Here is a 13,276-nt window from a genome sequence, read left to right on the forward strand (position 1 = left end):
TAAATAATAATAATAATAATAATAATAATAATAATAATAATAATAATAATAATAATAATGTTATTGTTTATACACCACCCATCTGACTGAGTTGCCTCAGCCACACTGGGCAGCTTCCAACATATATAAAAACATAATAAAACATAAAACATTTAAAAGCTTCCCTTTACAGGGCTGCCTTCAGGTGTCATATAAGCCAAAATTCCCCAAATTCCGACCATGAAAAGTTAAACTGCGGCTTAAATTTGCGACCTTACAAAAATGGGCTTTTACGATATCGCTGCTGAAACAGACGTACAGTAAACCGGAACGGGTGTGAGTGCCTGCAGAATTTTAAGGGAGCTGCTTATATTTGGAAATTGTCTTTTTTTCTTTATAAGGTGCGGCTTCTATTTGGGCCAATACGGTAGTTATCTTCTTGGCTTGGGGGGGGGTGTCACATAACTCCATACCCTCCAACATTTCTCCAATGAAAATAGGGGCGCCCTATTCCAGGGGCCGCCAAACTTACCTGGCCTCGGGCCAGTTCCTCCAGCGCCAATCGCGCGGTGGGCCGGAGGGCGGGGGAGTGCGCACCCACACGCTATTTCCGGCGCACTTTCGGGTCGGCAGAGCACCGGAAATAGCTTGTGCATGTGCGCACGGGGATCCGCAGACCCGGAAGTGCGCTGGAAATGACGCTTGCGCATGTGCACAAGGTATTTCCGGCGCTCCGCTGACCCGAAAGTAGGCAGCTGTGCCGGTAACAGCGGGCGGCGGTAGCGGGCCGGAAAACTGAGTCCCTTGGGCCGCATCCAGCCCACGGGCCTTAGTTTGGGGAAGCCTGCCCTATTCCATACCCTCCAACATTTCTCTGATGAAAGCAGGGACGTCCTAAGGAAAAGCAGGACATTCCGGAATCAAATCAGAACCGGGGCGGTTTCTGTACATCCAAGACTGACCCTGGAAAAGAGCAATACTTGTAAAGCTCTGCACTGAGCTAAGCACTAAGGCTTCCTACAAACAGCACCAACCCTCTTACCGGGAGCTAGACGATACACAGGGACATCAAGTCAGAAACTGGGACGGCTTCTGTAAATCTGGGACCGTCCCTGGAAAATAGGGACACTTGGAGGGTCTGGGTAGGAGGAAACTCCGAAGAAGCTTTCTTGCAAGGAAACAAGCTCTGCAGTTTTCCTGCCCTCTCCCAAAGCTCTGTAACAGCTGCAAGAGCAGGAGTTTTGTGTTTCATTTGCAAACCCAAAGTGCCTCTCTCGACTCCTCCTGCAGAGGCAGTCTGAGCATGCTCCACCTGTCAGGTTTCCTATTGCTGCAGCTGGCTCACCTCACTTTACCAGCCTCCCTGAGGTCAGCCTTCCACTCGGGATTATTTGCTGGCGTTCCTGAAAACCCACAAATCATTGAGATTTTGTAAAGCTCGGGGAGGCAGACAGGAAGCTTGTGGTGCTTTTAAGGCAATTAAACATCCAAAGAAAGAGGGCAAGAATACACACACATGAAGAAGACGGGAGGAGAAAAATAGTTTTCAACCATGGGGGAAAAGAGAAGGCGGCTAAATATATTCCCCCCCCCCGTTCCTACCAAACTAGTCCCTCAGCTCTAAAAGCTCCCCTACTTACCACGGCCGGGGATACGGTTCAGTGCCAACAAACTACCGTACCTTTTCTCCAAGCGTGCTATAATCTAAGCGATAGGCTATTTCTTGGCAGAAAATCCATTTTCCTAGGCTGCAATCTCCCGTACGGCTTAGGAGTGAGCTGCTTTGATCCCACACAAGAGTAGCAGAAGATCGCAGCTTTAGATGTGAGATCAGGAAGAAAACCGAAAAAAACGCAGCTCATGGTTTCATCGGTCTAGTTCGGGGTTTCCCAAACTTGGGTCTCCGGCTGTTTTTTTGTATTTTTTTGGACTACAACTCCCATCATTGCTAGGTACCAGGACCAGTGGCCAGGGATGATGGGAGCTGTAATCCAAAAATAAAAATAAAAAAATCCAGAGCATCACTGGATGTTCAGTTCTTACTGGTGGCAAGTGAACAGGCATGATGGTACCGATGGAAAGGAGTTAAGCAAAACATGCGTGAATGCTTCAGCACAAAATCAAATGCTGATTTTAAGAGGAACCTTCAGATACACAGCGTTTAGAACTCTGAGCGTAGTATCCTGATTGGTGATTCAGTGGAACAGGGAGGGCAGCGATGGAGCACGGTCATACGGGGTGGAGCAAGAGGGCAGGGGCGGGCCGCCCCGGGGACGTGTGTGACACTTGTGGTGGGCCGAGCGCTTAAAAAGCCCTTAAAAAAAAACAACAGAAAAGGAAAGCAGCCGCTTGCTTGCTCGGTCGGTGGCTGCTTTCCTTTCCTGTTTTTGTTTTTTTAAGGGCTTTTTTAGTGCTCGTCTGCTGTGCAGCCGAGGGGCGGGCCAGCGAGGAGGGGTGTTGCGTGACGCCCCTCCTCGCTGGCCCGGCCCTTGCCTCTGCAGTGCCGGCCAGATGCACTACTCATGCCCGGAAATTCTGGACATGCGCAGTACATCCGACGTGTGATGTTGCGGCACATGTGTCGTGACGTCCCGCCCCCAGGGGGGTGCGTCTGCGCCGCCACCCCGGGCGGCAAAGAGGCTTCCTCCGCCGCTGCGGTCACATATTTCACGGCAGCAAACTACACCCAGGGGGCAAGGAATTCTTGAAATGGTGAACTCACACCCCCCCCCAAAAAAAAATGTAGAGGGAATGTTCTTTCCTATGTGGTGGACCTGTAAAAGGGTAAAAGAATACTGGGAAATGATCCATAATTAATTGAAAACAATGTTTAAAAGTAAGCCCCCCCCCCAAGCAAACCAGAGGCCTTTCTGTTGGGGATAATTGAGACTGAAAATCCCAGTCTTTGTAAAAAAAAAAAAAAGGTTATTTATGCATACTACTACTGCGGCCTGTGTTTTGTTAGCCCCCAAATGGAAAACGAGCGAGGTCCCAATTAAAGATGACTGGCAACTTAAGTTGACAGAACATGCCCAACTCTCAGGCTTAACATATAGAATAAGAGAACAAGAAGAGCATACGTTTAGAGAAGATTGGAAAACGTTTACTGAATATATGGGAAATGATGGTGTACAGCTGAAAACGCTATCTGAAGAAGTGTGCGTGCACACGAAAGCTCATACCAAGAACAAACTTAGTTGGTCTCTAAGGTGCCACTGGAAGAAAAAAATATTTTTTATTTTGTTTTTACTATGGCAGACCAACACGGCTACCTACCTGTAGCTGAAAACGTTGGCATCATTAAGATAAATTCAACAGTGTAAGTAAGTTTTGATGGATGCAATAATGGAATACCGAATGGTATAGGTTTTGTAAAATATGCAGGGATTTGTGATACGTAAAATGAACCACGAAAAGAAGGGAAATCATTGATATTTTAAGGTTGTTTAAATGAATATTCTAACATGTAAAACAGAAAATTTAATTAAAATTGTAGGGGGGAAAGAACAAACATGAAAAAAGACATACAGTGGTACCCCGCAAGACGAATGCCTCGCACAACGAAAAACTCGCAAAATGAAAGGGTTTTGCGAGTTTTTAGTTGATTTGCAAGACGAATTCGTCTATGGCTGTTTTTCGCAAGACGAATTCGTCTGGCGAGGTACCACTGTAAGCCGGCACCGGACAGCTCGCTGCAGCCTTAAAACGCGGTGCGGCTCCGGTGCTGGTGCCGGTCGGAAGGGGTGCCGTCCGATCGCGCCTGCCATCTTGGGTGGCGGGCGCGGTCAGACGGCGCCCCTTGCGACCGGCGCCCCCGGACTTTTTTCCGCATAGGAACGCATTAATTAAATTTTAATGCGTTCCTATGGGAAATGGTGTCTCGCAAGACGAAATTTCTGCAAGACGAAAAGTATTGCGGAACGAATTAATTTCGTCTTGCGAGGCACCACAGTAATGGGTTAACCAACCTGAAGAAGCAAGCATGGCTGAACACGGCGGGAGTTACTTCGGGGGGGGGGGAGGGGAACGCGCTTGGAGTATTTAAAATTGTAAAACAGAAAATTTAATAAAAATTATATATAAAAAAACAAAATAAAACCCTCCACTACTCTGAATGACAGAGTCCTAGGAAGTCAGGGCCACATGAATTACTCTGAATGCTTTGGTTGTCTCCAAAAAAAACTTTCCTTCTGTTCTAGGAGCTTCTTATGTATATAAGATCTCCCAGAACAGGAAACCATGCCATGCGATGAAATCCTACACATTCATAGCCAAGAGACTCGAACGTACCTGCCAGCACCTGAAGATTCAAAGCAAGTTGATTTTCCGATTCCTCTTCAGGGCCTGAATATCCAGGCAGGCCTCATACTCCTTGCAGTTTGCAGTCCACCGGCTGGACTGTGCTGAAAACCAAACCAAGGGAGATAAATCAGGCACTCGTAATATCTGCATTTTTCCCAATCACATTGCTATACTGTATGCCAAAAGCCCATGTCAGAAGCATTTTGAAATAACGCTACAGTCCTTTAGCGGCTGCTTTTATTTTATTTTTTGTCAGTAACGCACTCAATGGCAAGTGGGATGTGTAATGAAATGCGTTGCAGCAAAAATTAGTATACAGCGAGGCACATTGGGGCAAAATAGATTCCGTACCGCAGCTTCTGATGGGGACTGAGCCGGCGGTGGCTTAACAGGAAAGAGCTCTTGGGATCATAGTGGATTGCTCCGGAAAATGTCAACCCGGCAGCTGTGAGAAAAGGTGAATTCCATGTTTGGGATAACCAGGAAAGGGACCCAAAATAAAATGGCCACTCTCGTGATGTCTACGGTGAATAATTTTGTCTGGGGAGGAGGTAAGTGACCATAAATTTCTAACAGCTCACATCTGCAGTCTGTGCAGCAAAGCAGCTCCCGTCTTTTAAAAAAGACGCAGTCGCTCTGCAAGAAAGCACCAGGGATGATTTATTTATTAGATGGGCCATTAATGAGCTCGACTCACCATTTCTGGGACAGGCTGCGTTTCAAAGCGCAAAACTTTTCCTCTGTACCTGCTTGCATGTGGCAGTAAGGCTCTCACAACTGCTCACTCACTCAGGGACCCTTTTATCAACAGGGGGGTGATCAGGAAGCAAGGCAAGCATGAGCTAAGCTACCAGGTTGCTGCATAACTCCTACGCTACCATATAAATATGCATTTATTATTTTCCTTTCACCCTTCTCCCCAATGGAGTCCAGGATGGCAAACACAAAAAAGTGACGAAACAATGCAGCTAAAATTAAAACATACTGCATTTAATTTTCTGAAAGCCATCGAGAACACGGCACGGGGCAAAGTTGGCCGGGCTGCGGCAAATCTGCGAAATTGCCTCCTGTCTGCCTTGTTTGACGCCGTTAGGGATGTACGAAGGCCATCACTTCCAATTCCACCCAATATGCATCATATGCTGCGCTGTTTCTGTTCCACTGCAGTCAGTCTTCTGCCAATAGCTATGTTATTTGCCTTGCTGTCCGCTGTTGCTATGACATTCCTCCAGTCCATTCACTTCAACGCAAAGAGAGCACAATACAGATGTGCCGGGAAGCGGGCTCAACTGCATATCGCTTGTTGGACTGAAAGCAACAGCGGCAGCAAATAGCAATCTTGAGCCTCGACTGACTTCCATTCGAGACATGGGATGAATAAGCGAAACAAACAGGCCAGCAACTTCCCCTCCTGTTTTCGTCAGACTTCTCCGGCATCCTCGGATGTCCTAGATATGGAGTGGGAATCGTACGGCCAAAAAGGACGTACACCTATTGCGAATTGCAAGCACTAAGGCACTTCAAGTATCTGTTTACATCGTATCCCTTACAACTCACCAGGAACGCCATGTATTTTTCATAACTGACTGATGCTGTATTTCAAACCAGAGATGTAGGTTGTTTTCACGCCAACAGAAGCAAATCCAGATTAGGTACCAAGACATCCTTTGAAGGAACTGCATTTAGTATCTGCATTCAGGGCAGAGCTGCAGTGCGGTGGATACATACAAAGTTGAATCCACATTTGGGCTGCTCCTTCACATCAGATAGTCACAACGTTAAGTCTCTGGTTAGTATGTTGTGATAAGCTTTGGCTCGGTGTGTTGTCCAAACACAGGTTGGTGGCTTAGCTCTCCTAGACAAACCACAAGCCATAATCCATAGGGCAGACCTTGGTCACAGCTCGTAGTTCGTCTGGGAAGAGCTAAACCATGGGCCCAGGTTCAGAGGAAACACTAAGGCAAACCATGGTTTAGATCAACGCAGAAGCAGAAAGAATGGGGAGGAGCCACATGCTTGCACATTCTCTCCTAAACCATGGCTTGGCTTAGCATGGCATAAAAGCAACTTCAATGGGGAGTACGTGCAATGTATTGTACATTAATTGGAGAAACACAAACACCTGCTTAATTCTCCCACTGAAGACAGAAAAAGAAAAAACTCAGATGTGCTAATGTTCTTCTAAGCAGAATACAGGGTGTGATGATTATGGGTTACTCAAACAGCGCTATGCTGTCAGATTTTGAACATTCGTTTCAAAAACAAAGATAGATGTGCCCAGCCATAAAAGTAACTCCCTATTTTTATTAATAACACATAGCCCTCGGGACTGCAATGTAAACTTCAATATTCAAAGCTGTAGAACTACTATGCATTTTTGCCCGGGTTAAGACGAGATCAGCTGTCACCAACAATCTACTTCCCCGGTGAAATATTATGCAACAGAGAGAGCGAGAGAGAGCGTGCAAAGGGAAAGATGCTTCTAAGGATCTTTTGAAAGGGAGATTCAAAATATTTGAAAGCATGATGAGATTGTGAATGTTAACAGAACAGAGAACGAGAGCACTCTGGGACGGTGGTTTAGTCTCAAAGGATAAACAGAGAGGTCCGTATTTGGTCCCTGGGCATGAGGTTTCTCACTCCTACAGCAGAGGATGGAAGGGGAGAGCTTGGGGATTCTGCAATCTCGTGCTTCCACTCCACCACCCAAAAAAAAAATTTGGCACAAGAAGATTGGTCTTCTTCATTCTGCCTGCATAACAGGAAGCTCTCGACTGAAACAGTTCAGCAGTATCCGAAACTGGCACCCCATCTCCGAATACGCCAAAGAAAATGCCTATCACACAAGCAACCATTTTGACCTGGTCAACCTCTCAGACATCTCTCGTGGTGGCCCAGTTTGCACGGCACACTAAGTCAAACCATGGTTTAGTGTGAATGTGCAGGCAGGCAGGCAGGCTCCAGGAGATCCCTTTGCTCCTCCTTGGTCATTCTGCTGCCACACCATGGTAAGCTAAATCATAAAGCAAGGTTTAGATGACTTGCTAGGACAAACCATGGCTTAGCTCAGCAGCAGAATGATTTCAGGAGGAGCAAAGCAGCCGCAATCTTCTCTCCAGGAGCTCATGTGTTCACACTAAGGTATGGTTTGGCTTCAAACAACATGGAAACCATGTTTCTAGACAACATTTGTGGTTCACAACTTTTCCCCACACGTACAACTGGCAGATCACTTCATGGTTTTTCTGTCTGCTATAGCGATTGTACTCGATGCTGTCTTATAATTTCTACTGCTTCTTTTCTTTCTGTTGCTTTTTCTTCCTGTTGCTTTTTCTTGTAGCACAATTTGAATTCCATAGAACAGAAAAATAACAGGTACATCCGTGGTTCGCAAACTTTCCCACACATGTGCCACTTGAAAATGGCTGGCAGGCCACTTTGTCGTTTTTCTGCCTGCCATAGCAATTGCACTCGATGCTGTCTTATAATTTCTACTGCTTCTTTTCTTCCTTATATTGCTTTTTCTCGTAGCATGATGAAAAATGCCAGATGAAATAATAAAATGAAATGAAAAAATGAAAACAAAAATAATACAATACAATTAAAAACAAGTCTGATATTTAACGCGCTTTGTCTGCTGTTCACAGCCATTGCACTGACTGTTCTTCACAGGTACACGACTGAAATGATGCACAGGGATCAGTGGTGGTTTATGGACCACAATTTGGGGACCCCTGGTCAACTTTAAAGAATCTGGCAGAAGCCCCGATTCTAACAGATCCTTCTAATATGACAGCTTTTGCTTCCAAGCTTATACAGTACCTGAAAGAAAACGAATTGTAGTTCAAAATCAGCGGAAAACCCCAGTTTGGAAACACAGTGCTGTACTGTTGAGATACAACTCTTCCTAAGCAGCCCAAAGTAATACAGGATAAAAAAATACACTTCACAGCAACATTATGAAATATTTTCTTATCTCTCACAAGCTTTTTGTTCCATTTATTGTTCATGGCTTTCTGACCTTGGATGGTGAAGAGAGATCAATAAAATCAATGTTAACATCTGTTGTTTAGGCTACTGCATATGATAGTTAATTCTTCTTTTTTTAAAGCAGTTATTTGTATTGGGGATATCCCGCCCCCAGTTGAGTACTTTACAGTGCATCCTTATGCATGCTTACTCAGAAATAAGTCCCATGGATTTCAGAGGGGCTTACTGTCAGGCAAGTGAGATGGGAGGTCTGCAAAATGTAGAGGAGCAATCCATTGGCCATCAGATAACTTACTGTACCCAGATACCCCAATAAATTAGAAAAGGTGAGTGAGCACTCTGCCTCTCTGTCCTGGTCATGAGACACACAAGAAGAAGCCTGAGAGCCTTGCCCTTAATCACATCTCACAATGTCGTCCAAGGTTGTGTTGTATTCTTTGAAAAGAATAGCTTTATAGAGTACAGTAGCTCTGGCATAACTTACTTCTGAACAAGCGCTTGGAAACAAATGCGAATCTCTGGGCCCTTGCAGACTGGTGTTTTGCTTGTGGGTAGGGCTGGTTTTCAACTTTGTGATATATCACCAGCTAAAAATCGCAATATACTGATATATCACAATGTGCGAAATAAGGTTGGAGCTATGGCTGGCTTCACAGTCATCCCCCCCCCCAAAAAAATTTATGTTTTTTTTGGTAACGCACACACATCATGATTCGCAATATAGTGCCAGGTCAAAAATTCTGAAACCAACATTGTGGTATGGACTTCAAACCAATTTTGGACGGTATATCGATCAAAACACAGAGCGAGCTTTCACAGCATCACAGGCTGCAGAGATGTTGCACAGCAAAGACATTAAGGGCTCAATCCTATGTACACTTAACGCAGTGGGACATACTTCTGCGTAGACGCACAGAAGGATGCGCTTTAAGTGATAAACACCCATGCATACCTTATAAGTCTGAGTTGTATGGCGATGCGCTACTGCACATAGGAACCCCACGATCAGGCATACGGACACAAATACTACACCCACCCAAACAGAGGGGCATGCCCAATCTTTGCCAGGCTACGGGCTTCTGACGTTCAGAGGACGCAATGGGGTTTGTTTGTTTTTAGAGGAGGAAAACCCAAGAAGCAGTGCTCCCCAATGGCTAGCTATAGTGCGTATAACTCTTAAGTAGGTATTCGATATAGTTGAGCTCCTATTTGCTCCTTGTCTCCTCCACCTGTAAAATACTGCAATATAGGTAGTTTTTAAGACGCTATCCCGCCCACGCAGTGGCGTAGCAAGGGAGGGGCGATAGGGGCAGGGTGCCCCGGGTTCCAGGGGAGGGGGGGTGACACTCGGCGGCTCCTCCTGCCACTCCCCAAGCCGAGCCCCACCGCCCGGCACCCTGTCCGTGGACGGCTGGGGCAGCTCCACGACCCGCCGCTCGCTCGGTCACCGCGGGAGCAGCAGCAGCGGCCCGGATGGACTAGGCATGCGCGGCATTTCCGCACATGCGCAGTCCGTCCGACGTGCGTCGTGACGTCACTACGCCCCGCCCCAGGGGGGTGCCTCCGCATGGCGTTTGCCTCCCCGGGCGGCCAAGAGGCTTCCTCTGTGCCTCCTCCCCCCCCCCACTAAAAGGACAGGAGGTTACACTCAAGTCAAATTTCAGATCCAACGAAGTACGGAAGGAACCCTGCGGGGGATAAGAGATCCACACTAATATTCCTTCCCCGGTTCAGAAGCAGCACTGGGCCTGCTAACATTTCCTAAATGTCATAAAGCACCATCAAAAACTATCCATCTATCGTTGGCAGCATTAAGATAAATTCAACGGGGTAAATAAGTTTTGATTAATGTAATAACGGAATACCGAATGGTTTGGTTTCTGTAAAACAGGCAGGGATATATGGTATGCCACATGAACCATGAAAAGAGAAGAATGGAAGTCATTGATATTTTAGGGATGTTTAAATGAGTATTCAAAATTGTGAAACAGAAAATTTTATACAAATTATAAAATATAAAGATTAAATAAATCTACCTACCTACCTATTCAGTGTTTTTTTCCTTAACAAATGTTTAGGGGGTACTCTCATTTTCCTACTCATATTGAAACATGAGGCCAAACTTAAGATTCACAAAATGTTTAGGGGTATGCGTACTCCTGCGTGCCCCCAGAAAAAAAGCACTCTATCTTTATCTATCCAGTGCTTTCCCCCCTTAAAAATGTTTAGGGGTACTCTCATTTTCACTCAAGAAAATTACCATTTTATAATTCGAATTGGGAAAAATAAATACAGTAAATGGACAAAAGTATAATGATTCACAAAATGATCAGGGGTATGTGTACCCCTGCGTCCCCCCAGAAAAAAGCACTGTCTGTCTGTCTGTCTGTCTATCCATCCATCCATGCATCCATCTATCTATCTATCACGGAGAAATAAAGCCCTTATCATCAGCCATCTAAAACTTACCCCGATCTCGCACTTGGCCTGATCAATTGGGCATTTCTCCGCTTCGTATGCATACAACCGCGTTCTCTTTAAGAGCCTGTTCCGGAGCATCTCTAGCACCAAAATCTCGCGCGCACTAACACACACACACAAGCACGCGAAATAAATGAATAAATCGGAATATTCTGCCCTCAAATCAGGATCTTGCAGTCAGAACGCCATCGAAACAACGGAGGGTGTCTAAGAGGAGCGGGGGGAGACGATTTCTCTGCGCGTTCTATGGAACGTCCAGAAATGATCAACGTTCCATTCTGGAACTCCGGCGCGCGGGTGGGCATTGATCATGCAAACCATCCATTTGCAGCCTCTGCCACCCTCTACCCCCCAAAATGCCCTGCAGCCCCCTCTACCGGCCAGGTGCCAAACCTCACCCCCTGCCGACGCTGCTGCTGGCGCTGTTTTTCCTTCCTAGGACACTGCAGCAGTCCTTGCGGCGGCGGCTGCTCCTCCTCTCTCTCCCGATTCGGGAGCGCGATGCCGGCTGAGCAATCCGCCTTGGCACCGAATTAGCATCCCCGCCGCCGAGCAGGAGTTTACGGGACGGTTCGCGCCAAGGAGGGAGGAGCGGAAACTTGGAGAGGGAGAGAAAGAAGGAGGGAAGGGAGGAAGGAAGGAGGGAGGGAAGGGAGGAGAGCAGGAGCCTCTAGCCCCGCCCTTTTCGGTGATGGACAGGCCGCTCCTCCCTTGACCATCGCTGGGGGAGGTGACCTGGGGAGGCGGACCGTGGGCTGCCCTTTTTTCTCTTTAATGGTGGGGTGTGGGGGGGGGAGAGTTCTGCCGCAGGCAGGACGGGAGGGAGGAAGCTGGGAAAAGGCTGGATCATTTAAAGCCAGTCGGTTTCTTCTAAGGAAGGGAGTGCGGGGGGAGGGGGAGGGATCTGTTTGCAAGAGGGAATCCTGTCGAGCGCGTGCAGAAGGCAGAGAGTGGGTCAAACGTTGCATGGGGTCCACACGTCTCTTTCTTCCCGGAGTAATGCATGACGCGAGCAGACTTGAGCCAGAACGTCTGGCTTCAGTCGCAGGTTCTTAATCGCAGGGTCGTGGATTCGAGTTCCGCGTTGGGCGAAAATAATAATAATTCCTGCATTGTTCGACTGGATGACCCTTGGGGTCCCCTCCAAGTCTACAATTCTAGCATTTTGTGAAACCCCCACCTTCACCAGGAAGTTCGGGCTACACACCATCATCTTTCCCCACATTCATATGTAGGATTTGACTGGAGTAACACATGACTGGAAAGGATTGCAGTTCCGCAAACATAGGTGTGCACTGCCTCGAAATAAAAAGAAGTGAACAAAAGAAGGCTCACTAGGGGGGCATTGCTAAAAAAAATGTCAACTTTGTAACCAGAGGTTCAACTGAATAGAATCTGAATCACATGCACCACAAGGCCTATGTAACCTCAACTTAAGGTGGCTCCCGGCCTGGCTTTTTACAGGCCCCAGCTGACTGCACAACCTGGCCTTTGGAAAGGCCATATAGACGGATACCTTTAGCTTCTGCACCCCTCCTTTGCACACCTGTCAGCACAACCACATAGGCATTTTCCACAACAGCTCCGCAGCACAAATACCTTATGCAGGCAGGCCCCCATGCTCAAGAAATGCGCTCCGCTCCCCACAGCGGACCCATGCTCCCTCGCCCTCTCGAATTTCGCCTCTGCTCTGCAAGCTGCATCCATGGATAGAACATCACATCTAAATATTTCCATTCTGCACAACGCGCAGCATTTGCACGACCCCCTCCTGACAGCACCACACAAGCAGGGATAATTCCCACACACAGCTTGATGGGCACTTGTGCAACCCTCACCCCAATATATATATATCAGATCTGCATCAGAGGGAATGGCACATGCCTCTTTGTCAATTTGAGCATAGTTGCGCTCCGTGGGCGACAACGTACGGGAATAGAAAGAGATGGGCTTGGCCTGGGCAGGCCGGGTCGTCCTCTTATATACCTGCTGGGATTGACAAGTCATCTGACCCTCACCCTCACCTGATCGGGATTGACAAATCATCTGACCCTCACCCTCACCTGAATCTCATAGCTCTCTGGTAGCTGCCTCTGATCAGTTATCATTTAACTCTTGGGGGAAATAATTAGCATCACACATCATGTGCCTGGAAGTTCCCAAACCAATTAACCAACCAGAAGGATTACTGTTAATAGCACCAGTTTTCCTATAACTTGATATTGAAAATGCAAAAGCATTTTCAGTTTGCTTTCTGTTGCCACACTGGAATGTTTCTTTATTAGTGCTACTTTGTTTTGTATGATTCCTTGCAAATGAAGGAAAACAACTTTTCTGCTTGTATACGTTGATAATATAATTTTGTTACTGAGGACAAACAAGATTGTACAAAAACAACATTGGGTGCAGGCCATGCTGTAGTGTAGTGCTTATGCGACTGTGAATAAAAGGTGGCTGGGCTCATTGTCTCAGGGTTTGGGGAGAAGAGGTGACAAAACTGATTTCCCTTTATTTCCATAACAAG

At 46.8% G+C, this 13,276-nt stretch overlaps 1 long non-coding RNA gene across 1 annotated transcript; it reads right to left on the minus strand.

Annotated features, from left to right (window-relative positions):
• Positions 1–1,320: 1,320 nt before the first annotated feature.
• Positions 1,321–11,388, minus strand: LOC117055744. Its single transcript, XR_004427671.1, has 3 exons — positions 11,151–11,388; positions 4,270–4,382; positions 1,321–1,382 (listed from the first exon to the last, which is right to left on the minus strand). It is a non-coding gene; the product is annotated as an uncharacterized LOC117055744 (long non-coding RNA).
• Positions 11,389–13,276: the final 1,888 nt, after the last annotated feature.

The sequence above is a fragment of the Lacerta agilis genome, chromosome 12, assembly GCF_009819535.1.
Source record: "Lacerta agilis isolate rLacAgi1 chromosome 12, rLacAgi1.pri, whole genome shotgun sequence".
In the NCBI taxonomy this organism is placed as follows: Eukaryota; Metazoa; Chordata; class Lepidosauria; order Squamata; family Lacertidae; genus Lacerta; species Lacerta agilis.